Source organism: Lepisma saccharinum, chromosome 14 (genome assembly GCF_977018435.1).
Source record: "Lepisma saccharinum chromosome 14, izLepSacc3.1, whole genome shotgun sequence".
In the NCBI taxonomy this organism is placed as follows: domain Eukaryota; kingdom Metazoa; phylum Arthropoda; class Insecta; order Zygentoma; family Lepismatidae; genus Lepisma; species Lepisma saccharinum.
The window spans coordinates 16,850,110-16,877,622 of record NC_139242.1 but is presented as its reverse complement, the minus strand read 5'-3'; positions in this window follow the sequence as shown (position 1 = coordinate 16,877,622).

The following is a 27,513-nucleotide window of genomic DNA, read 5'->3' as shown; positions in this document are numbered from 1 at the left end:
CAGCAGGGTCAAGACGAGATGAATTTTAATTGCAACATTAACGAGGCAATCCCGTAATTGATCGACTATCGGAGATTTCACATTGTCGAGGAAGGTGCTCGAGTCACATTTTTCGTCAGCTCCAGATTTATACGTCATAATGCGTGCACTTTTATTCAAAGCACCGCCGCATTCATGCCCATCAGTGCGAGATTTCTTTGCCGGAGGGACTACGACATCATGTTCCGGTAGACGACATTTTTTCAAATGCCTAGCAATATTAGGTTTAGAAATTAATTTTCCACAGTTGCGACATGCCACTTTCCCGCAAAGACCGGAGGGACCTGGTTGCGGTTCCATTTTTCCTCTGTTATTTATATATACAGATAAATTTTTGGGGGGGGGGGGTTGGTAGGGGAAAGCACACTGAAACAGAAGGAAAAAAGTTGAAAAAAATGCTAGACATTTTTTTTTTCCTTCCACATATATATATTATTGGCGAGCCCAACTTAAGAGTTCAGTATGGGGCTTATGGCAACAGCGTTGCCGCATGGTGTGCAGTAGAAGAAAGCTCCAGCGCACATCGAGCGTCTGCTGTGGTACACGCAACAACAAAAGTTAGTGGTCAACGGGGCTGTTCACTGCCAAACTTTTCCTCTAGAGGCGCCAGCCCTGTTTGTCCCTAAATAATTTCGTTCGTCATCTGGTTGCTCTAAGCTTTACATTGGAGTGCGATAGGATGGCTATTCAAACGTTATTTTCAACGAAGGTAAGAACTTCTTGTGTAAATCGATAACAAAAATTGTTTACCAAAGCTTTAGGATTATGTAGCAAGTCATAAATTTCTGAAAATTACGTTGTCCTGAACCTAAGAATTAATATATTAAAGCGCAACGACAGGGTAGCTCAGACGGGCTAAATATAGTATATTTATGCACAAAGAGCACTAAACTAGACGTTATTTTGGTCGTCCCTAGCTGCTATGGGTCTATAATTTTAAAAAAAAATAGATTTCTGCACTACGGTTTTATGTTTCCTCTTGTTGCAACTTGCGAGTATGTGCAATTCAACGGCGGGAGTAGGAATCGGGAAAACTACCTAAATTACAAAAATAAAATGTATTAAGTGGATAAGCGCATAATATTTATTATTATACACTATGCCCTATCCTATAACTTAATATTAACATATGTTTTCTTTGTATGAAGCAGACATTTCCCCCTCGTATTTTCGTCCTTTTAAGATTATAATTCCTGTAAATAAGAAAATCCTAGAGGTTGCGAGATATGAAACAGAATGTAACATATTTCTTGTAATAACTATTCTTCTCAATAAATATGTATGTATAAAATAGAGAACTATATTTACTAGCTATGAGGAAAAGTATGATATCACGATAAAAAATAAGTCGGGTATTAATAACAACTAGCTATAAAAAAAGTGCAGTCGCGTGGAATTATTATGTATTATTCTTTACCAGATTCACAAGAATAAAACACTTAAATTGTGAAAATTCAAAGTGACGTAAACAAGTGCTGTGCAAATTTAATGCTATTTTTAGATCCGATATCTTTTCTGTTATTAACGATCGTCTTATTAAAATTCTTAGTTTCACAACACTGATGTTCCGATATAATTTCCGATGTTAAGATGAAATTAAACTTGCAATTTAATGTAATAGCAGCACGTTCAGCATCAAATCCCCCTTATATTTAAATATGGGAGAACAATTGCCTATCAAAAGCGTGGGGTCACAACATGGGTGCTGGCACCTACAATAGTTTGCTTTGACTGGAACATACAAGAATGCATGACTTGGTGGGAAGCTGGTCATTCTTGCAGCTGTTGGTCCACAATAATGACGGTCCGTGGAGGAAGATTTGAAAATAACTGTTTCCGAATATACTTTTTATACGTCTTGCTCTCTATTTTATCACAGTGTTTTTCTTTCCTTTATGCACATAAAGGCGACAACGTTACCACTGCTCTATCGGGGAGGCCTCTTTCACATTTTTCGGTGCACTGTCTCATTTGAAACGGAACAGTGTTCATTATAATACCGGCATACACCAAAGGACCCCGGTCGTCGCATTTTAATTAAGGGATTAGGGTTCTATACCCTGTGGAGGCATTTAAAGGTTCGTATCTCACATAAAACCGTAAGTCCGTCCAGTCCCAATTAACATATCTGTGCAGAAAAGTGAATTTAAAACTCAATTAATCAAAAACTAGAGGTGTGAAATAGATAAAGTTCTGTTGTATTTGTGTAATAGAAAAAAAAGACAGACATTGGAAATATTCAATCTAAAATGCTCTCGCTTTGTGTCCATCAGTTAACGTTATTGCCTTTCAAACAACAAGTTCCGGATTAAATTTACTTAGGTATCTCATAAATCTATTCCCTATTTATGCATTTGCGTCAAACTTTACTATCTGGAAAAGAACTGCTCGATCATTTTATGTTCTTTTAATATAATGCTATCTAACTTTTTTATAATAGTTAGTCATCCTTTGGGAAGAGCGAGTGAACCGGGGGTATTCCCGCTAGATCCACCAATGCATACAATATGCCTGTTTTCAGAGAAAAATTCCCCAAAACAAGAAAGCCCACACACAAATAATAAATTTCTTGACCTGGCCCCAAGACGGAAGCCTATTCACGAACTTTTGCCTGGCCATTCCCCACCCCCTTCCCTCTTCCCAACACGTGTTTGCAGCAAGTGGCAACAGGCGAATGGCTGTTATTTTTGACTCCCCAAATCGCGCTTAACATAAGAAAGGAAAGCACATTTTTTGAATGTTCTGAATTGTAATAGAAGGTATAGAGCATCAAAACCTTACATTTCCTCTCCTTTTTGCATATTTATTATTTTCTCTTCGCATGTTAATGACTTTTGTTTCTGGCAGAATGGGGATGGGGATCTCAAAAGTAAAAGCCCATAACGGCCCATACTGAACTCTTAACTTGGGCTCCTCTATAGACGCGAACAGTATGTGTGTGTGTGTGTGTGTGCACTGTTGTAGGAGGTAAAAAATATGCGACATGTAAGTGTGTGTGTCAATTTTTTTATGACTCCTCTTGAATATGTGTGTGTCAGACGCAAAACAAAATATAAATATATCATGAAAAAAATAAAAACTTACCTTTCAAGAGAGATAGAGAGACTTCAAAAAACTTGTAGCTCACTAAAAAAAACTTCCACGATGATATGTATGTATGTATACTGCCAGACAAACAAATTAAAAAATACTGAACTGCGACGATTGACGTTCACCTTTCAAGAGAGATAGAGAGACTTGAAAATAAACTTGTAGCTCACTAAAAAAACTTCCACGATGATATGTATGTATGTATACTGCCAGACAAACAAATTAAAGAATACTGAACTGCCACGATTGACGTTCACTATGATAGGAAGAAAACTGCTACGTTATATAGGAATCCCCACCCCACAGGACCACCCCTCCTTTGGTGGGGTGATGACCTGCAATCGCTTCGAGGCACGAAGCACGCAGCAGGCCGGCCGGATGATGATATCTCGCTTCTCGCAAGCGGTCACCTTCCGGAGCAGAGCGGGGGGGGGGGGGGGGGGAATTTCCACGCAGGCCGGCGGCTGATGACCTGCAGTCGCTTCGAGGCACGAAGCACGCAGCAGGCCGGCCGGATGATGATATCTCGCTTCTCGCAAGCGGTCACCTTCCGGAGCAGAGCGGGGGGGGAATTTCCACGCAGGCCGGCGGCTGATGACCTGCAGTCGCTTCGAGGCTCGAAGCACGCAGTAAACTAAAACACAATAAGCGCTATAGTCAATGTCCTAGCAATAACCCCCCCCCCCTTCCCCGTTTGTGGTACAAACAAACAATACTATACTTTTTTCAACAAAAAACTTTTCAATGCGCACAATATTTTGTGGGGGACAAATAGCAAATAAACAGGCGTTGACAGTTCCACCCATACTTTCGTCGTCCCAAGGCCGACGTATACAGCAGGTTGTTAACATCAGCTCTGGCAATTGTTGAGAAATAGTGACGTCAGTTTGACTGGGACTTTTGAGGTTTTGGTGAACGCCAAATGAGTAAAATGAATTTTTGATGTTTTGGCGCTGTTTTCTTTGCTGCGAAACATCGTCAGCGCAATAAATAAGCACGCGCGCGTGTGTGGCACATCGTTCCCGAGAGAGGTTTACAAAGGTCACGATATATAAACTTTGGTCCCCGGGACTTGGAAAATTGCGATAAGGTGCATTCATACTTGAAGGATGAGAGGATGAGAAGATGAGAGAATGAGAGAATGAGAAGATGAGAAGATGAGAGGATGAGAGGATGAGAGGATGAGAGGATGAGAGGATGAGAGGATGAGAGGATGAGAGGATGAGAGTGCATCTTTCACTCATCACTGCTTTTCTGCGCCGTGAAACATCGTCAGCGTAATAAATGAGGCGCGCGCGCGCGTGTGGCACATCGTTCCCGAGAGAGGTTTACAAAGGTCACGATATACAAACATTGGTGTCCCCGAGACTTGGAAGATTACGATAAGATGCATTCATACTTCAAGAATAAGGGGATGAGAGGATGAGAGGATGAGAGGATGAGAGGATGAGAGGATGAGAAGATGAGAAGATGAGAGGATGAGAGGATGAGAGGATGAGAGCTCATCTTTCACTCATCACTGCTTTTCTGCGCCGTGAAACATCGTCAGCGTAATAAATGAGGCGCGAAACGGGGAGAGAAAGTGAGTTTTTGAGGTTTTTGTGGTCGTTTGGTCAAGAAATCAAAGTTGCAGTGGGAGTCACATTTACTATCTACTTTAACATCATACAGTTCATAATCAACTATTGATATAAAATTGAGATTTTTTTGTACTTAAGGACTGATTATCTTGGCACCTCTGTGGAAAAAGTCAAATGAAGATCTTCACTAGATTCTTCAAAAATTGAAATTTTAGGCAAACGTGCAATCTTGAAATGCATAATTGCAAATTTAATGAAATTGTTTGTAAAAAGCCGTTCATATGACATATTTGGTCCAAATCCAGAAGTTTAACGTGTGCATCTCAAGTATGACCCCAGATGTAAATTATTATTGACTATTCCTAATATGGAAAACGCGCGGATGACGTATGGCGAGATGCGGCCAATCAGAATCAGCGGGCTTCAGGTGACTTGCACAGCGTTGCCGCCTCGCTACACAGCCTGCGGGAATATTCGAAGTGCGTTCCGTTGGTCCGATCCAACATTGTAGCAGTGTTAAATAATGAATAAACAATTTGTCATATTATGAATGAAAGACATTTTCTTTGTATACTTTAGTTTTTGTTACATTTTCTAGATTTTTTCCAGTCTTTATACGAACGTCATTTTCTCCGTATCTGTATCATTTTATGTCGCTCATTTCAATAGGGCAAGTGCAACGAAGAGCACGATTTGATGAAGGCGATAAAAGATCCTAACAAATATTCGAACCCATGACTTCTGGCTTCGCAGTCTCCTCTGTATAAAAAAAATAACGTGCCTGCGATGTATAGCAACTTCATAACAAAGGAAAACAGGAAAGAAAAAAAGCATGTAAGGGATCTTATGTATGTGTGCGAGATCAGGCAATAATTAATTCATGGTTAGAACACAAGAGTGATAAAAGAAAATTTGCATTCGTCAATTACAGTATCTGAACAATGTTTCCCTGTGCACAACAATTCGCTTTGTAACCAAAACTTTCGGTTTACTTTCCGTGTCAAAGCTGCTGGCTAAACGCAGAGATTAAAGGACTGCCGGTGGAGTGTGGCAACAAAGCGCACTTCGTCGTAGCAACGAGAAGGAAAACGCGCGAGCCGGTTGCCAAGAAGAACAATTCTGTCTGTCGCTTTCAATTCGCAGAATATGAAAAGATAAGGCATGGAAATTTTATTTTCATTCCATGCTCATCATTTGGATACGCTTTGCATCGTCATTGGGCTAACCGTTACCGAGATTGCAACACTGTTATTAAACATTAATTGTGGCTGTTCCACAAATGATAGCAACATTATGTATGGCTGAGATATTTCCACATAAACAAGCTTCAATCACAAGAAATGTCATATTTTTACGACTGGTTTACAAGAAGCTACACACAATTGAATTCGACTTACATAAAAAACACGAAAAAACTACACTTTTATGAACATTTTTGAATAGAGAACAGACAGAGCTAAAATCAATTTGTCTTACTTTTGTCTAAAAGCAGACGCTTCTGGCTTTCCAATGAGATTTATTTGCCTTCTTTCCTCCCACGGAGTACAATTTTAGAAGCAGGTAAACAGAGGGCTCAATATTTTTGTCACGGATAGTAGAATGGATTTCCGTCCAAGTTTGGAGGCAATGCCCCTACACCCCTGTGATTGCGATTGCGCCACTGGGAATACACTCTCCATGCCTTTAATAAAACAGTCTGTAAAGCACATGAATAGTTATCGCTAGAGACCATATTTTAAAGGGAAGTCCTTGTTTATTTTTCAATACGGATCATGGAATAAATAACAACAGTGTGGTTAATTACCTTCCACCAACAACATTGCATGGTTTTGACTTCCCTTTCTTCAGCCCATATTCCCTTTTTCCCCCTTCATTAAGAAAAAAACATCTTCCTTGGTCCAATTATTAACAAGATATCAAATATTTTGTACGATTCTATTCTCCCTCAACAAAACATTCAACAATTGTCCATTTGGTGTACTTTGGAGGAAAGAAAGAACAAGCTCCTTCTACCTTCCCTACATGAGTGTTGATGTTGTAGCGATTCTTGTAACAAAGCGATCCAGCAACAAACGCATTGTAAGCGGCATGCCTGCTAGTTTGAAAGTAAAGTTACCAGCTAGATTTGCATTTTCATCCTGAAGTTTTTTAGAATAGTTTTAACTTTACTCTGTGACAGTGACGACAGTATTGAGTGTCAGTGAAATGGCGAAGCCAGGTACAAGTAGCAGCAAGCTATGGAATGCGGTAAGTTGTTGCAAGGAAGATTTCATCGAAATGGATAGTAAGATTATTCGCTGTACTTCCAAAAAAGGAAACAAAAAGGACTATATTCTTCCACTCCACCAAAAATACTATTTTAAATGAAAGCACAATATATGCCATTCATCTATAAAAAAGGATACATTAATACCATATTAAATGTACCCTTTTTAACAGAGCGCGAAATCACTGCAGATTGGTGGGGGGAAGGAGCAGACTAGACACACACACACACACACACCACTATATATATAAAATATGTCATAAAATATGTGTCAATTATTAAATAATCAAATTATATTATAAAATATACAATATATTATATCGACCGTTATTCATTCAAAATGTAATTGCAAATTGAAGATTTTAATGTACGCGTACTACCTGCTACTGACGCTATAAACAATGATTTGCCTTAGGGGGGAGGGACAAAAATTAAGAGACATTAAGAAGATAATAGTTTCCTGTATAAAATTTATGTATTAATACCTATATTTATATACTTTGCGGATGCTAACGAAAGGCGATGAGAAATGGAGAAGAAATAACAGGTCAGTCAGTCTAATTTCTGTGTTCTGGGGATTGCTGGGTTCAGTGTCAGAGATGAGGCTCTTTGCAGTCCGTCCTTTTTGTATGTTTTCAATACTATTCCGGTCAAGTATATTCGAATACAAAACTAATTGTTTGTTTGTTGTTAAAACAACAAATTTCAGGACAAAGTCATTGGTGGGGCAATGGCGGCGATTTGGGAGGGGTGCGAGGGGGTGCAGTTGCCCCCCTACTTTTTTGCCACTTTTGCACCCCGCACTATGCTAAACCTTATCTACGAGGGGAAAAAACTGTCTTTGGCCCCCCCCCCCCAGTTTTGGCACCTTCCCCCCTAGTTTTGGAACCCAATCGCCGCCACTGGGTGGGGGGAATTCTCCCCTGCGCCCCCCGGGATTTTGCACCCTGATAATAATGAACCTAATTCATACACAAAAATGTAGTTACCAAGAGCATTTCACGCGTATAGTTTTTCCCGTATTATTAATGAAAGTTACAATAACAGGACGTGATCGACTGTCTAGAATGTTCGTTAATATCACGAATACCACTTAGTAGGGCCGACACCAGCGCCTTTAGCGGTATCATATTCGAGAGGAACCCGCCAGAGAACGAGCGGCTAGGGACAGCATTACCAACTTCGAAATACATGCTAGCAACACCAAACCCGACCTGCCTAACTATCCACGTTATAATAGCTTAAATAGACAAAATTTAACTGCCTAACGTATTTACATGCTTATTACAGCTATTATATGCCTGCGTTGATAGGTTAGGCAGGTCATGTTTGGTTCTGTTAGCATGTATTTGGAAGTTGCTAATGCTATCCCTAGCTGCTCGTCGCCAGAGAGCCCAGAACAGTGCCGTTTTCCACACTACGTATTCAAGGCGCTGTAGTGAGGAGTATGGATATTTAACATTTTCAGAAGGTTGGAATTTTAGCAAGTGTTTTGTGGATGGAATTCGGTGACGAAAAATGTCCAAGAACAAATTTAGAACAGAATGTATGTAATATATCCTCCCAATGTGAGGGGCATGCCATAGACCAGTCCGGGGAGAATTTTAACTTTCGGAGGGGATTCCCCCGAGCCACTTCTTGAATTCATCACTGATTGAAAGGTCGACTCAAATTTAACCACACCAAAGACTCCGGCAGGGGCGGCACCAGAGGGGGGGGGGCGCGAGGGGATGCTTGCGCACCCCTTAATTTTTTTCGTCAGCATTGTTGTTATGAATTTTTTCTTCTTTTGTTTCTTCAAGTGATCTGTTCGTGGTTTTCGATAATTGCCTACACCTTAATGTGAGTTTTTTAATTTTTTTTTCCATTGGTGATAAACTGTTTATTTTCCGCCTAATTGTTCTTCCTCACACTGGAGCAAAAATTTCAGCTGCTTTCAAGGAATCACAAAGTCCTGCTCGGGAAATTATTTAATGCGAGTTGTGACGTGGAGGGTAGTTTTGCTGTTAATACGTTCTGTGTATTCGTTCCACGTTAACATGTCTAGTAAACGTACCATTTCAAGCTTTTTCAAAGTCCGTTAGAAAGAGGCCCAATGTTCACGAAGAAATTTTACAGTTCGTTGTTGGGGGTAGTGCGGCAGAAGGGATTTTAACGAAGACAAAGTTGCTGTGCACTTCGCGTTTTGTCCTGAAGTGGCCGACGGAAGGTATAATGTACTATGTATTTTGTACTCCATTGGTTACACTGAAAAGGTTCAAAAATTGTGTTTTTAAAGACAAAGATAATTTCAGTTTGTATTTCACTACATAGTTCAATAAGACTGCGACGTGTATCTGAATGTTCACACTGTATGACCACTTTCTTGGAGTATGAGACTTAATACATTTCATCATGGACGACCATGGGGCACAGCCTCCGTGGAAAATGAATGTCAATCTAAAGTTATTATATTTCGCACATACAATTTCATTTCAGTCAGCAATTTATGTTAATCAGTGGCGGCGATTGGGGGTGCGGTTGCTCCCCGCTTTTTTTGCCCCCACACTATGCTAAACCTTATCTACCAAGGAAAAGTAAACTGTCCTTGAGCCCCTTCGTTATGGCACTTTGCTCCCCCAGTTTTGAAAGGTTGCATGCGTGTTTCATGTTTTCCTTATTTCCAGCATCGCATCCCCGACATTTCTTTCCGCAACCCCTCAGCACCCCTAGATGATTAATCCTGGCGCCGACGCTGGACTCCGGGCTCGAGTTCTGGTCTCGTCATGTATATTCAGAGAGAGAGAGAGAGAGAGAGAAAGAGAGATTGAACTTTCTAATCCCCAAAATAAAATTAAAAAAAAAAAACATTGGTATATGAGTTGCATAGACAAGCAGGCTTTGACACATTTCGTAATCTGCATTTACTTGAGCCATAGCCATGTGCATTCTTCCATGGCTGTACATCATTCAACTGCGGTCCTTGAACTTAAAAATAACAGCTGCAGAATGGGAAGCTATGCATGGCACCAGTGAGGTAACAATGGAAATCCTGCCAAACGAATTCCGAAGAGGTTGGTACGTGATAAGGAAAAAGCACGCGTGTCTACGCTTCCTTCTGGACGACTCATGGTTGTTTTGCAAAAGTCGACGGATGCACGTGGATCTGCATTTCCGGCACCAGAGACGTTATTATGTAATCAATATCATGAGGTGGAGACCATAGGCGTAGCTAGAACTTTATATTTGGGTGTGCACAAAGAAAAAATGAGGTCTTGTACCTTTTTAATAGCATATTTTGCAACACAATCACTTGGCTCTTTAATTGCACTGATGTAAAGGAATATAAATTCACTAAATGACAGTGTTGAAAATTTCTGAATATATGTAGTAGAAAAAATCAAATTGCATAGAAATTACACACACAAAATGCTCATAAATGTTACAAACAAATACATCAAAATACACGTCATCTATAACAATAGATGTCCCTCAAAAGGTACAATGTTCTTAAACTCATCAATAACTTCATTTACATCAATAGACGAAGCTTTTTCCTGTTCCACAAATAGCAAGAGCAGGGTTTCCAATCTATCCTGCTTCTGAGTTGCTCTTAATTTAGTTTTGGGTAAGCTTGGAGAAAGTTCTCTCACACGTGCAGCTTGTGACAGGTATAGAAGAAAGGCGGTGTAGTATAGAGTAGAATGCAGTAAATATATTCTTTCTCCAATGACATCAAAAAATCGAAAATCTATAGACACCCATTTCATCAGCGATAATGCACACGTTTGTACCAAGTAATGACATTTTTAACTTCTTACAAACTGCCGCTCTTATTGAAATATCTGTCTTTAATTCTCTTTGATAAAGCAGCCCATTAGGGTGTGCCTAGGCACACCCGGCACACCCCGTAGCTACGCCTATGGTGGAGACAGCAACATCTGGTGCAAGGTCGTTGTGCAGAACCACCATAATCGAACCTTGTAAATATTTCCAATCATGCTCACGAGGACCGTTCTTCTTTGTCGAGAAGAATTCAATGACGAGCTGAAACGTATTTTCTTTTGTTCGTGTGCCGATTAACTTCAATTTTATGTCATTTTGGACATTTATTGTTACATCGTCCAACTGTTATATCGCCAATGATAGTGTGTAGCTTCAAAAAAGGATGTTGTAGCATCCTCCCCAAAGTTTGATGTCCATTTTAAGAATATGTAGACTAATTGGGACTGGGCCTACAGTTTAAAGTATCCGAACAACTGTGTAATGTGGGTCCAACCGAGTATCGAACCCGAGTCCCCTTGATTACGAGGCGACGACGATATCACTAAAAAGTATTCATAGCATTATATTACAATACAACGAAGAAAGAAGGAAATTAATTTTTGAGCAATTCTTTTCCAGGTGGTAAATAATGAAACAAAGTCTAGCACTTTAATCAGGGCTATGATAGATTTATTAGACATTTAAATAAGTCAACAACGGAAATCGAATCCGGGACTTGTAAATTATAAGACAATAACGTTAACTGATGGGAAGAAAAAAAAGTATTTTTGATAAAATATTTCAGAAGATTGTGACAGTTTTCCCTGAAAAAATGAAATCTCAACTAGCTCATATCTTTCTTTCAGAAAATCCAGTCCTGGTTAGTTTATCTGGTCACAAACTGGGCTTAAACGAACCCTTGTAGTTATTTTGATGTGAATATTATGAGGCTTTCTTAATATCTAGAAAAAATATGTACCTCTTATAAGCTTAGCAGTGCTCTGTGCCCCTCCCAAGAAAAAGTTCTACATACGCATATGTAAAGCTTGACAAAGAATAGAAACTCTCTCTGGTGCTGTTATATTTTCAACCGTAATCGAGAGGAGGAAGTTTGCACTTTTATTCTTCAGTTGCCCCTGGGTTTTCTCCTGTTGGCCAAGGTCTACTGTGACGCACCATTCGAGAGGGCTTCATGTGACGCCCACCCGCCATGTATGCAGCCAATTTTATTTGTCGTTCGTAAGGAAATACCTGCCACGTAGCGTTCGTTACAACGGCAACAACTACACGTTTGTTTCATATAATCCGAATTTCTCAATAATTCTCATAGTACAATCTATTGGAAACAAGATGTAGCTTTCGTGGTGGTATTGAGTTCTGTGTGATCGAATTCTGCTTTCGTGTAGGGAGAGGTGCTCGCAAAGCCCGGCCCTCCCGCCTCACACGCCCTCTGCCTCCGAGCTCCACATCTGCCTCCCACCTCACACGGCCTCAGCCTCTGAACTCCATCTCGGCTTCGGCCTCACACGGCCTCAGCCTCGCAAGGCTCTTGGACATGATGGATACCACTGATTACTCAATACTGATGAAATGATGGTCAACACTGATGACATGATGGTCATCGTTATTTACTCATCACTTTTGGCATGGTCATCATCGATGACTTGGTGACGGTCATCACTAGGGGACGGATTTTAGCATATTTGCATGGGTTTTTTTTCCTTAAGGAGAATTCATATGCTCTCAACGGATTTATCGATTTCACTTGGTGTGGATTACTCTGGTAATGTTATATAGTGCATATACCTAAATAATGCATATTTGGGACGTTAGTGCATATTTTAGTTCAACGTGCATATAATTTGCATATATTGGGTGTAATTTTCGTGTAATTGTTAGTTACAAGTTTGTCTGCTTCATTATTTTCCGTTCTTTGTGTCAACATTAAAAAATAGCCTACTTCTGTCTGGCCATGGGCACTAGTTGGGTCAAGGACATTCCAAAACTCAATCTTGTAGCATTGCAGGTGGTCTGGTTGCGAAGATAGAGAAAACCCACCCTCTCATTAACCCAAGACCTTTCAGAGATGTGAGTCACATTTCCAAATTCCAAGAACATTACTGGGGTCGCGTTATTTGAGGATTATCTGTTAATGTGACATCTTGATAAATTGCGTGTTTGTGTGGTGTGTGTGTGTGTGTGTGTGTGTGTGTGTGTGTGTGTGTGTGTGTGTGTGTGTGTGTGTGTGTGTGTGTGTGTGATGGTGTGTGTGTGTGTGTGTGATGGTGTGTGTGTGTGCGTGCTGCAGAAGTGACAATAAATGCCGAAGGAGAGAAGAAGTAACAGCATATTGCTCCAACAGTGGGTAGAAGGCGACTATGCCTTTACCACTGCCAGCAGAGCAATTTATTGTCAAGTGTGCTCTAAATATGTAATACATTTCAGGTATTTAGAGCAGATTTTGGTAGCTTAAATGGAAATTTGCCAAAATGCAAATTTACCGTGCTCAAACAGACCTTTCATTTTTGGTAGCAAAAACATTTTTTAGCCTGCGTAGGCCTGGACAATGATTTTTATAAACTTATGTTAATTTTTATGGACAATGCTGCTGTGTAGAACCTAGTGAAGGATCAATCTGTTATTTGAGTACAAAATAACAAGCCAGTAGAAACTGAGGGAATGATGGTCAGATGATGAAGATATGCACTGTGAGCGTATTTTATTCTTAAATTAGACATAATAAAAATACAATAACTTTTTGCGATTATGTCTGTCGATGGATTTCAGCTAAATATTCAAACATCCTACTGGTGAGGATTAAACATGATTTTTGGTGATTTTCTTCACGAAAGTAGTAGTGATTTGGAGTGGTAATTTTATTATTAAAGTAATTGGAAGGAGAAAGATGGCAGTCCTACAGAAACTGAAATAGTATCAGTGGGTTTTGTGTACTTATTGATATATCTAATGCCGTTATTATGGACGTAAAACACGGTTCCTGGTTTTGATAAGAAAAATTGTCACAATTATATAACCTGCATCACAATTTATGTTTAAAAATTATGCTTTTCGTATTCTTTGGTCTATTGTTGTGCATTATTTTCCATTAAATCTCGCGCGACAAATAGCGTTTGTTCGACTTCCATGTTACGGTAGGTGCGAACCACAGCTTCGTAGTGCCTGAGTTCAATATCTATCTATAATACGTTTATTTTGGTGTGAACTCTATTGCCACCAGAACCGCACGTTAAATGCAGCAATCCAGCATTAAAGAATGACAGTTAAGGTGATTGATTCACATTTTGCAGGTTGAATCTCCGCACCATAGGCCATCCAGACCATTGTGGTACCGATATGTCTGTAGTTGTACCATGTTCATCATTTACGATTGTGTTTTTAATTTGAATGAAAATGCAGTTAATCTGAATCTTAAATTAAGTATTAAAAGTATGGTAAAATTTCGTTGATAGTTTTGTGCATCCATATTGTTCAAAAGAATATAATACCGGGTGTTTCAACAGAAATGCCATGACTTCAAATGGCATTTTAAAATATTTATGATAACTACTCAAAAAAAAAATTACATAATCTCATAGAGAAAATGCAAAAGTTTAATGGAAAACATGTTCGAAATGTCCACCTTGACAATTTATCACTTCTTGCACCTGGTTGCACATGTTGCCAAATATCTGACCAAAGGTTGCACGACTAACTTGTGCAGTACAGAGTTCGATGTTTGCTTTAAAATCATCTAGTAATCGCAGTCCTCGTTTGAAAACTCCCTGCTTTAGGAAACCCCACAAGAAATAGTCTCACGGGTTTAAATCAGGGCTAGTTGGAGGCCACTCTAAACCATTTTGAAATAAATGTATGTAGCGATTGTCAGGACAGGTTCAGTTGTATGCGGCCTAGCTCCGTCTTGCTGGAACCATTGCTGACGAATTGGACAACGTTTCCGTCGAAGACCAGGAATGAAGTATTCCTGCAGCATTTTACAAAAAAGAAAGGTCCAATCAAGCCACGTTTCGATACACCACCATACCAAAACCTTTTGTGTGTACAGAGGTGTCTCCTTCGTTCATGTGGATTGTAGGTTGCCAAAAATTAAATTTTAGACTTTTGTCAATCATAACATATACAAATTATTACTGTGAATATAATAAATATTTTTTTAGGGTCATTTGAAATCACGGCGTTTCTGTTTAAACACCCGGTACTAGGAGAAGTTGAGATAGCTGAATTGGAGAAGTAGTTAGCAATAGCTTCCAGAAACCCAAGTTTGCAGATCCTGGGACGGCTGATTTCGGTGTTGCAGGGGGAACCTGTCCAGGATTTGCCTGGGTAATCCACAACTGAAATTTATTTATTTATTTATTAGAAATTTCTGAATACAGAAAAATCCATTTTACATCAGGATATCAACGCAAGAAATGAAACGAACAAATACTGTCCAGTGCCATCTTGTGAAATGGAAAGAACATTTTCAAAATACAAAGACTTACTTTCTCACAGTCGCAAGAGTCTGATATCCGAAAACATCGATAATAACGTCTAGGGTATTGAACTGCTAATGTAAGAGAATAAGATATTGATTAATGCAACGAAAAGAGCATAGTGTTTCCAACAAGATACGTATATTATTATAATTGCAATATTGCAGTTTTTAGAGTGAGCCTCCAGACAAAGGAATGCATGTAATGTAATAATGTTGTTACATGAAACTAAAAACATTTGTAAATTAGTATTTTTGGTGATCCTAAATAGCACAGTCTATCATGCTTTCATTTCTATAATTGCGTTCAGTGAGTTACTGATACATTTGCTTTGCATGAAAGTTGTACAGATCCTTAAAATTGGTTGTCTTGAAAAATTTTAGTGCATATTTTAAGTGCATATTTCGGCCTTTTTTAGTGCATATTTGCATGCATATCTTGTTTTTTTAGAGCATATAAATCTACTCTCTAGTCATCACTAATGAATTGGTGCTAGGGCCCGGGACTTTATGTTATAATATATTTTTTTATTTGCAATCAGATCGAATACAGTGGTGAGATCTTTACATATCTGATGAAAATCAGCCCAAATAGACGAACTTGATAGGGCATATTTTGACATATTTTACGAATTTCGCATTTTTACAACATATGACTTTAATTCTCTCGTAATAATTTCGTAATTGTATTGTCTATAATCTGTTATTGTATGTATTCTGCGTATATTTAGCTCAACTGATAGTTAATATTATCGATGGAAGGATAAGGAAATTACGAAAACATAAATTAAAAGAGAAGTCGTCTTTTCTTATCAACTAATACAGAACAATAATACCCCCTTTCTTTTTTTATCCCGACGACTTTTGTAGCCATGCAAACATTATCGAGGGAAAATGTTCTGTTTCATTGTTGTGATGGCACGAGAATCGCCGGGCAGGAAGTAAACAAGTTTTAATTATTCTCATTTCTTTACCTTTTTTGCAAGTTATGTGAAACCGGGGAAGGATGTTAGAAGAGATCTTCAGTATTGCAGCATGTAGACACGGCGAAACACCAAAATCTGCCTAAAGAAGATGTGTTTGTGTACTGATTGCTTAGATTTACCAGAACTGAAGCGAGCTGCCAATTATGATTTAGTTTCCACAAATGTGTAAATCTGACATAAATGTAAATGAAACTTGGATAATTGCAGTGAACCGTACAATATTTTAAGTACTTCTCCACTACATTCTTCGGTTAAAGGGATTCTGACTTCATTTAATACCCGATCTTCCCTGGAAGATACTCACATCCCGTATAATGAGAAATTCGAAAGTACAGTTGTGTATATTTTTGGATTTATTGGGAATACTTCTGCCTTTTTCTGGCATATTTTTAATTTTCATGACATATTTTTAATCTTCAAGACATATTTTTCAATTTTTATGACATAATTACATACATATTTTACAGATTTATAGGACATGAAGTCCCAGGCTCTGGTCATCACTAATGAATTGGTGAAGGTCATCACTAATGACATGGCAAAGGTCATCAAATCACTGATAATATGGCAAAGGTCATGTCATGATGATATGACGATGTTCATCACTGATGTGATGAGATGACGAGAACGAGAAAGGTATTTGCACCTTGAGACAGGAAGGAGATGGACATTTACAGTTCGAGGCGCGTTGCTTCTGTACTGAGCATGGCCAAAAAGCCACGCAGAGATCGTGGTAATCTACGGAGATGGTGGATTAAATTCTAACCCGGATTTCATCCAAATAGGAAATATTAAAATTGGTATCAGTCATAGTGACGTAAGTATTCATGATACCGAATTTCTTGACGTTGTTTATTTTATGATACGTGGTTAGGATATGATGGAAAGGTTGATATACTGCAAAGTGATTCTCTTTTGTCTGCAATCACTAGATCATTTTATAGATGTGATAAGCGCAAGGAGTGAAAACACAAGCTAACTACGCAGAATCGTTCTCAAATACTCTTGATAACAAGTGCATTATTGTCCGATAAGATCTGATTATTGTCATTTGTTCTCTAAGTTTTTGACTTAATTAAGACCAAGTCTTGTTCCTTGAACCTGGTCTGGCAAACTGACGCAGGATTTTTATTCCGGGGGTTCTGGAATTGTAAAGGTGGATAGTACCATAGTACATAGTTCCTTTCTAGGCGGGTTGCATACACTTTTAGATATTTCGTATTCTTAGAACTTTCCCCTCTCAAAAATGGCAATTGGAGCGAAGGTTTGCATTTACCACTTGGTTTTCCCCGAGTTCTTCAGTGCTTTTATTTGAAAATGTTGATTTTCCCAAACTTTCGGAGGGGGGTGTAGCTCAATCAGCCCCCCCCTCCACCTTCGCGTACGCCAGTTGCTGACGTATAAACTCGGCAGCTAATAAAATTCAGAACCAGTGTTCGGACCCCCCCCGTTTTTTCTTACTTATTTTTCCCTTCACCTTTTTATTTGTAACTCCTTTCTGTTTTTCACTTTCTTGTATTTCCACTTCAGTGGTGCCCATAGGGGGAAGGGGGATAATGGCGCGGACTGTGCAATCAAAATTTAGAAGAGGGTTCAACGTGTGTATTTTTTCTAAAATATATGTAAAAAAAGTTTACACCCTGGCACCATGCTGTAATATGTGGGATGAGACGGAGGGAATCAGGATATATTTCCTTAGGAATTAATTTACTTTAGCTACTCCGAAGTCAGTTTTCCTACTATATTTAATCAGGCTTACAGCGACGCCGCAAAAATGTTCCAATATTTTTATTGAAATGACACTTACTTAATAGTCCACACGTGGTTTTAGAATCGAACCATCGCATCAATTCAAATATGTGCTTATTTAGTACTTTTTCATACTATAAAATGTTTCTGAATTTGAAATATGTGTTTATTTTTTAACTTAAAGCAATTAACCTAACCACACTAACAGATCGTTGCAAGTGTTAGATAGGGCAAAATATTGACTTGGGTTCCGCGGAGGCGCCGTGAAACGAAAACGTTTGGGAACCCGGCCCTGAGTTAGATGACGAAAAGAAAGGATTCGGGGCCAGATAAAGTGTTCATTAAAGCTTCAAAAAGTTACTTTCAGTAGAGGAAAAGGTCTAAATATGGGCCCCCCTTTCTATTGTGTCATTTTCGGAGAAAAAAAAATTATCAAGCACCTGCCTTTAAAATGCATATCAATGAAATATATACTTAAATGTAGAGAAGGTCTCCATTTTTTTTAAAAAAAAAAAACAATTTCCAAAAAATGGTAAAATGATGTATTTCAAAATTGTGGTCTAAATATGGGCTACTAGTGGCAATATCACAAAAAGCAATTAAAATTTAAAAATACAGTCATTTATCGCTAAAACATTATAAAATTCATATTTATGAATAATCTGTTGTTTTGAAAATCACGCGGAATGGGAAAAATCGAAATTAAGAAAAATATCCAAATATTTGTTGAAAATGTGATCTCAACATTAGACCTCATGTTGCAACGTCCCCCGGTTGGACACCAGTCATCACAAAGTTAGTCCGCTACTCCTTTAGTCGGGAACATGAGAATCTTTGCAAATCATCAGGGCTTGCTGGGCCGAAAAGAAACACAACACAGTATTCAAAGTTAAACGTAGTTTTATAAGCACTTATATTTCCTATCATATGTGTACTTACAAGCAAGAGACAGATTTGCTTACGTTTCTGCCTGACGAGGAACAATTCTATATCATATTAAATCACATCACAATCACTACAGACACTTGCATATAGAATTAACGTTGGACAAGACAAACATAAATACACGAAAGTTTCTGTACTTAATTATTATTTCGAGTATAGCCAGAATGAAACGAAAATAGTTACCAATTACATTATTCCGGCATTCTATTAACTGTTACCACGTTCTTGTTAATCCTTCACCTTCACCTGTTTTCCAAACTCAGTCTGTCGTCAGGTGAGAAACATTCAGGTGTGTTCACTTCCTCTGCTGAGATAAGAAAGTGACGTCAACACGAACAGATTATGACGTATTTATAAACATCTACACAAATTCCAAACACAACTATATCAATCTAACTATAATTATCTGTGACAACTTGAACATTATTTGAAGTAACAAACATTTTAAAAATCTTAACGTCTTACAAATATAAAACCTTAAACTGGATTGAGTCTGTGGTTACAGATGTGATTGTGTAAGTGATTTGTTGCAAAGATAATTTTGTGTTCTAAGTTAGAATTTGAGACTTTATAGTTTACTGTTTGAATATTAGTGTCGTTCTAAATATATGTGCGACAATGTGAACATTAATTCATGAAAAAATCTAAAGGCCGTAAAGCCAAATTTGCTGGTACAAAACCAGCTGAATCCAACATGGACACGCACATTAGTGCCATGGAACTTTCCAGCAACGTGGAAATCATAACTTCTGTAGAAGAAGTTAATAAGTTGAATTCTCAGTGTAATAATATAGATTACACCCAACAAATTAGTAAATCAAGTTCCAAAAAAGTTTATGAGCAACAGGTATTGAAGTACAGAAGTAATCATTTAGGTCCGTATGAAATATTTGTGAAATCTAAACATCAGGATGCCTCAGGTGGAAATGGCAAAGGAAACATTGGTCAACTTCACATTTTAAAATTAGGCCAAATAGTCAGCAAAGAAAATATTAGAGGTTTGAAAGAGATAGATAGCCTTGGGAAAAATCTAGCTAGACTTACATTTACGACATCTAATTATGCAAATGATTTCCTTTCGAATCCATTACTGTTACAGAATAATTGGGAAGGTTTTGTTCCATCACACCGAGTACGAAGAATGGGAATTATGAAAGATGTACACCAGTCAATAAGTGAAGATGAAATTTTGCAAAATATAAATTCATCAACAGCCAAAGTAATAAAGGTAAAACGCATTGTGAAGTATAAGTACGAGGAGGGTACTCGCGTTGCTGTTCCAACTCGAACGGTAATTGTAACATTTGACTCGCAATATGTCACACTGTCACACTGTTTTGATATTGATAGGTACATTCCCTTGATTAAACAGTGCACTAATTGTTTTTATTATGGGCACTTCAGGGCTAATTGCAAAAGTAAATTAAAATGCAAACGCTGTGGTGAGAATCACGAATCGTCCTCTTGCACAAATAAGATCAAGTGTTTCCATTGTAATCAGGAGCACACTGCAATTGACAAAAAACTGTCCTGAAAAACAACGCCAAAAGGAAATAATCAAAATTATGACAGTTCAGAATGTTACGTTTAACGAAGCTATGAAGAAAGTCCCAAAAATGAACTATATGTATGGATATGAACAGACATCTACTGGCCATGTTCAGGAAATAGAAAAGACAGTAATGCCATTTACATATGCTTCGATATCTAACAATTCGAGTAGCATCTCATATCATAATAATATAATACAAGATCAATACAGTGTATCTAATAAAAGGCCATTGTACAGTTCAAAGAAAGCTGGAAAATATTTGGAAGAGACTGAGTCTTCTCAAGGAAAACGCCAGAAATCTTCTCAAACATTGAAACCATTTGGACAAAATGAGTATAAAAAGAGAATGACAAACCCTGATTATTCTTTGTCAGGATCTCGAAAAGACAATGCTCCGGATTTGTCGACAACATGCCAACAAAATAAATTATTTGTTCTTGCAGAGGCGGCTCAAGCTATCCAGCCAAATCGGGCACAAGAACAAAATTCTACAAAATTCCTAAATAATTTTTCCTTATTTATAGAACAATTGTGTAGCCTAGCAGGGACTTCGACATTGAACGTTAACCAGGACTGGACTTGCATTGCTACAAGTATTTTGCAATACTTATTTCAACAACCAGCATGCCAGACAAAGTCTTGAAAATATTACAATGGAATATACGAAGTTTAATTCCTAATAGACATAATTTACAACATATTTTATCTTATTTTTCTGCAGATGTCCTTCTTATACAAGAAACGTGGTTGAAAACTGACTCAACATTGAAGTTTAAAGGTTACAATTGGATAAGAGATGATCGTTTAGATGGATACGGTGGTTCAGCTATAGGTGTTAAAAGAAATATACAGTATGACATTATTTTGTTTCAAAATATAAACAGTCAAATTCAGATTACAGGTGTTCGGATTGCTGATACGTCTTATGTATCAATTTACTGCCCTCCCACAGTGCACCTCCCTGTTACAGTGTGGCAGAATATCGTTGGGCAGCTTCCACCAAACACTTCATTTGTGCTGGCAGGGGACATTAATGCACACCACCCTATGTGGGGCTGTTCTCTAACTGATCGATCAGGTAAAGATTTGTATAATTACTTGCAAGATTCCTCAGCTGTATTACTCAACGACGGAACACCTACAATAATCTCAAGACCTAATGAACAGCCGAGTGCTCCAGACATAACTATTACCTCAAATGATATAGCTTCAAAAATCCATTGGAGTGTATTAGAAAAGTGTTACAACAGTAATCACATGCCAATTATGATAACCTTTCAACATAATAAAAATACAACGTGGTTTACTATGCGCTCTGAACAAAACAATAGTCAATATATATCAAGAAGGGTTGAATGGCAGAAATTCTCCGGAAATGTAAACAATGCAATAAAGAATGAATTGTTGAAACAAGAAGTATCGTATGACACATTGGTGTCTCTCATTCGACAAGAACAAATAAATGCAACAGTATCTAATTTTGGATCTAGAAGAAAAGTGACTCCGTGGTGGACAACGGATTGCCAGAAATGGGTAAACGAACGACAAAAAGCATACATAAATTATAAGGAGAATCCTACCATCAATCATTTTATTAGATATAAAGAAATTGCAGCAAAAACTCAGAGGTTCCTAAAGAAATCAAAATCATACTTTTGGAAGTCATTTTGCTCTACATTAACTAAAGATTCTTCTATTTCAGTGACTTGGAAAATAATAAGAAGTATGTCCAATAATAATACTTGTCATTATTTTGGAGGAGATATCAATTCAGCCTGTATAAAAGAATTTCACCGCAAGTTGACACCAGATACGGTTGAAACTAATCTTTGTCAATTGTTAAACTCTATGAAATATCCAGAAACATCCACGTTAGAATCGCTATTCACTATGGATGAATTAGAATATGTTGTTCATAAACGAAAGGAAACGTCTCCGGGTTTAGATGGTATTACATACGAATGTATTCAACACTGGCCTTTGAATGGATATGAAATTTTACTAAATACATACAATTCAATATGGAATAGTGGAGAAATTCCATCACAGTGGAAAGAAGTGGTGATAATGCCCATATTAAAACAATCAGGAATACATACGAACTATAGACCTATCGCAATGTCATCATGCCTTGCTAAATTATATGAACATTTAACATTGAACAAACTCACATGGTGGGTCGAATATAATCAGAAATTACCGAAACATCAGATGGGACTTAGGAAAGGAACTGGAACAGTAGATGTATTAGCGACACTAATTTTAGATATATGGCTATCTTTCATACGGCGGGAATTTTGTATCGTAGTTTTTCTCGATCTAAGTAGCGCCTATAATTCTGTCCTTCCACATATACTGTTACAAAAATTGGAGAAAATGAACGTTCCACGCAATTTTATAAAAAGTATTCTTGGATTATTATTGGCACGTAAGTTGTACATTCGATATGGAGGACAGTTATCCACCGCACGTTATACACATAAAGGTCTACCACAAGGCGCAGTTCTGAGTCCTATGCTATTTAATATGTACACGGCAGATTTAGGCTCAAAAATTCTTCAACACACTCGTCTATTACAATATGCAGATGATATTGTTATATACACTAGTAGTAAAAATATTCAAGAAGGGGCTCAAAAAATTCAAAAATCTCTGGATGAATTATCATCATGGTGTGATATCAATGGAATTGAAGTAAATCCAGGTAAGTCTTCGGTGGTAGTTTTTAATAAGAAGAGATCTCATTCATGCATATCAATAAATATAAACGGAAAAACTATTAGTCAACAAAGAAGTCATAAATTTTTGGGACTTATATTAGATGAAAAACTTAAATGGAAGTCACAAGTAGAACTGGCACAATGTAAGGGATCTCAAGTGTTTAACATAATAAAAATGTTGACAGTTAAGAAAAAGTGGGGTGCTGATCCTAAATTATTACATCAGATCCATAAACAGATGCTAAACTCAAGACTAGAGTATGGTTCCTTTATGTACAATGATAATTTAAGTTGGGCTTTTGACACGCTATCTTCTATCCAATATAGCAGTTTATCCAGGATTTATGGCCTTTGGAAAGGAACTCCAAAACAAGCAACTTTCGTAGAAGTGGGAGATCCACCATACAAACTTAGAGTTAAATATCTTGCGAGCAAATTTTTACTTAAGAAAATTGCCAACACGACATCTCCGATCATACCAAAACTTCAATTGTTGTTAGACTCTTTGATGCTCAACAGACGTACAGCAAAATATAAATCCAGATTACCTATACTATATTATGCTTATAAGGACATTAATAAATTTCAAGCTAATATTATTCGTTTACCTAATGCACCATGTTTCATGACAGACTACTTTAATATGATATCTCCCATGAGGATTCATTTTCCTGCCTACCCAAGTAGAGTTTTCAGGAAGACAATCCCTACAATTTCAAATAATATATATCAGGACTACATACATTCAAAATTACAATGTGAATATCACATATATACAGATAAATCAACGTCTGGAAAAACAGGAGCAGCATTTTACTGTGATAATTCTGCAGAATTCAAAATTTTTCCTTTGCCATTGTATCTGTCCATTTACACTGCAGAAGCTTTTGCAATACGACAGGCATTGCTTTATGTACAAAAGAAGAAGTTAAATTCAGTTCTAATTGCAACCGATTCAGCCTCTGTGCTAAATTCTTTACAGTTTGCATCATGGTCATGTCATACGGAATGGTACATTGTTAACATAAGAATACTCACATTGAAATTAACGAGATTGGGATATGATATCAACTTTATTTGGACACCTGGACATTCTTTAATAGAAGGGAACAATATAGCAGATACTTTGGCAAAATATGCAGCGAATCAAACAATCCAACGGCCGCTTTCAATAAAGATTCCGTCCGTAGTTTTGGAATCACACACTAGAAAAATACTATTTACTGACTGGCAAAGCTTGTGGACAAATACTGGCACTCAATGCGGTAAGGCCTACTATTCTATACAAGAAAGAATTCCAAAGGAATGTTGGTGTAAGCAGATTAAACTCTCCCGGAGTTCCCTCACAACTATAATGCGCTGCAGGTTAAATCACACTATCGCCGCAGCTCACCTGTACAAGAAGAATTTAGTGACTTCACCAGTTTGTTTGTGCAATGAATATACTGCAACTCCAAACCATATTATATTTCAATGCAAACTTTATGAAACTTACAGAGAACCATTTTTACAGGAATTGTACAGAAGTGGACATCAAGCGCCACTGACACTGCCTTGTTTACTGACTTCACCTTCATCCTCGGTAATCTATATTCTTACAAAATATATTAATAAGTCTAATATAATTCTGTAAAAGTTTAATGAAATTTGGTAACTATTTATTATGAAAGGAATAATTGTGAGTAAATATTATGTGCATACATGTATATAATACCAATTGATAAATTGTTAACTGGTGCATGGATTTTGTCCACAACCAATAAATATTTTATAAAAAAAAACAAAAAAAAAACAACCTTAAACTCTCAGGTTCGTTACAATGTCATAGCCCATATTTAGACCATCACGCTATTTTTCTTCTTTAATATATTTTCGCTCTCTGTGGTACATATTTCACAAACAAATCATGGCATTATAAAAGCCCACATTTGTTTTATGCACCGGTAATATCATAACCTATACAAAGCAGATGAGAATTCAGAAAACGCTGAGTTAAAACATACCTCCAAAAAGTTTTCGGAGGTAGGAATTCTATAACAGCGTCCAAGGCCGAAACTAACCACCAATTTCTCTTGCGAATTGGCGCCGCAACCTTTGTGCTTGACAGATAACCAATTTCAATAGCTTCTGCCAGGTTGCAGCACCCGGGAGCGCTGATAACTCCAAAACCCATATTTAAACCTTCGGGCATCTATAGACCTTCTCCTCTAGGATAGTAGGAGACACACTGTCGTAGTTAAATACTTTCTGTGAATTATGATATGATATTTTGACACCGCAATACCCCTGAATAAAAATGTGGACAATAGGCAGATTAATTCGTTTTTAATCGAATTGTAAGTATACTTTGCATTTAGAGGTCCAAGTTCAATACGCTTCCGAATAATATCGCCGTATTTTGAAATTTACTTCAAGACGTTCAAGAAATTACCTCTGTTAAGGCTTACCTCAGTCCCATCACCTCGAATAGCAAGCCCTTCAATAGCAATATAGCACAATACACCCACAACTGACATGTAGTGTCGGTTTTCTTGAACCACCTTTGAATATCCTTCACTAATTAACGTTGCCACGTTAACTATTAGATTTTTTTTTTCCGTGCTACTCATTACGTCCTCAGAATTTCCATCCGCATTTAACCCTTTACTCCAGCTCTTAAAACTGGTTAAAACTTAGGTTAATCGCTATGGTTACAATGAAAAAAAATCACCTGTGCCAAGATGGACGCTGGAATCTTGAACGAGTCTAGTCTAGGACGATATATCATCCAGACGATATATTGCGATATTAAAAATATATCGTCCAGGCGATATCAACTAGACGATATATCGTCACGATATTTTGGTGATATATATCATGTCGGCAATATATGGTCACGTTATTTGGCGATATACAGGGTGCTTCCGGGCTGATGATACAAACTTTCAGGGACGAGACACCTGTCGAGACTGAAGAGGGTCTCCTGGAAAGAATTCTTGCTGTCTGTGACATTCTTCGAACGACCCCGGGATTGTTCCAAGGGGTCCGCCAGAACTTTGTGCCCGCAGCGAAGCTGGGGGGCGCCGCTTTGAACAACTGTTGTGAATGTAATCGCTTGTGAAACTTGTGCAGGTAATAAAAGAATTACATCTTCATACACCGATTTTCGTTTATAACTTTCCACTAAGTCGTTTCCGTACCAGTGTTCCTTATCTCAAATTGATTGATGTCCTCTTCACCATCATCCCTGAAAGTTTGTATCATCAGCCCGGAAACACCCTGTATATCGTCACGATATTTGGCGATATATATCGTGTCGGCGATATATCGTCACGATATTTGACGTTATATCACCGATATCACGATACGGAAAAATATCTTACCGTATCGTCTGAGACAATATATTCTTGACGATATATCGCGATATTAAATTTCCGATATCGTCCATCCCTAAATGAATCATATACACATAATTGTTGTGTGTCACATTGGTATTATGAGAATATAAAGTGATAATATGCAGGATACGCCAATTGGGGGGTGGGGGCGTCTGTGAGGGCGGCCGCCCTTCTGCCTCCTCTGGCGATGTCGCTGCAGGATGTGCTCGTTCGGCGGCGCAGATCGTATGCGCAGTTGTGTCCGTGGATGCATTACGTCATCGTCGAAACGCTCGGCACGGAAAAGGCTGGTTCCTTATGCAAATATAGAGATATTTGACAACGAATATCTTCTAAAATATAGTAGCAGGGGAAAAGATACAACTTTTACTGTTAAGATTCATCCTTTCTAATCAATTTATCACAAAGTTGATTCAAATGTGTAAAATGGTTTTGAAGAAATTGTGTTACAAAGGAACCCCTGTTTTGTTCTCTCCAGGCTTCGAATGTAAGGGAGTTTTAAAGCGCTTTGGATTTCTTTTTGCTCTATGTTTTGAAATAAGATTATTTTGTTCTTGTCAACTGAAATCATGCCTAAATGCTATGGAAAGCTGTGAAAACTATTATCAGAAAAATAACGGAAGGAATCTAAAATATCACAGCTTGATTGATATAAAAAATGCGGGGTTGGCAATTTTTGTGAAAAAGGCATTGTGCGAGATCTAAAAGCAGAACTTTATAATATTGTATGTAAATGTAAGGGTGTAATAACGTGACTGCTTCCCGTAAAATATCACTGCACTCTCCACGTTTCTCTTCTGTCTTTTCTTTGGCGCCGTCAATAGCTTCAACACGTTGTTTTTTTAATATATATATTTGTCACATATTTGTTTCAATTAGTATTCTGCTCGTTCTGCCACCTGAACGCAGTAGCTAGGGCTCAAAGGGCAGTGCAGTTACACCGAAGGAAGGCTCGGAAATGGCAGGCTTCAGA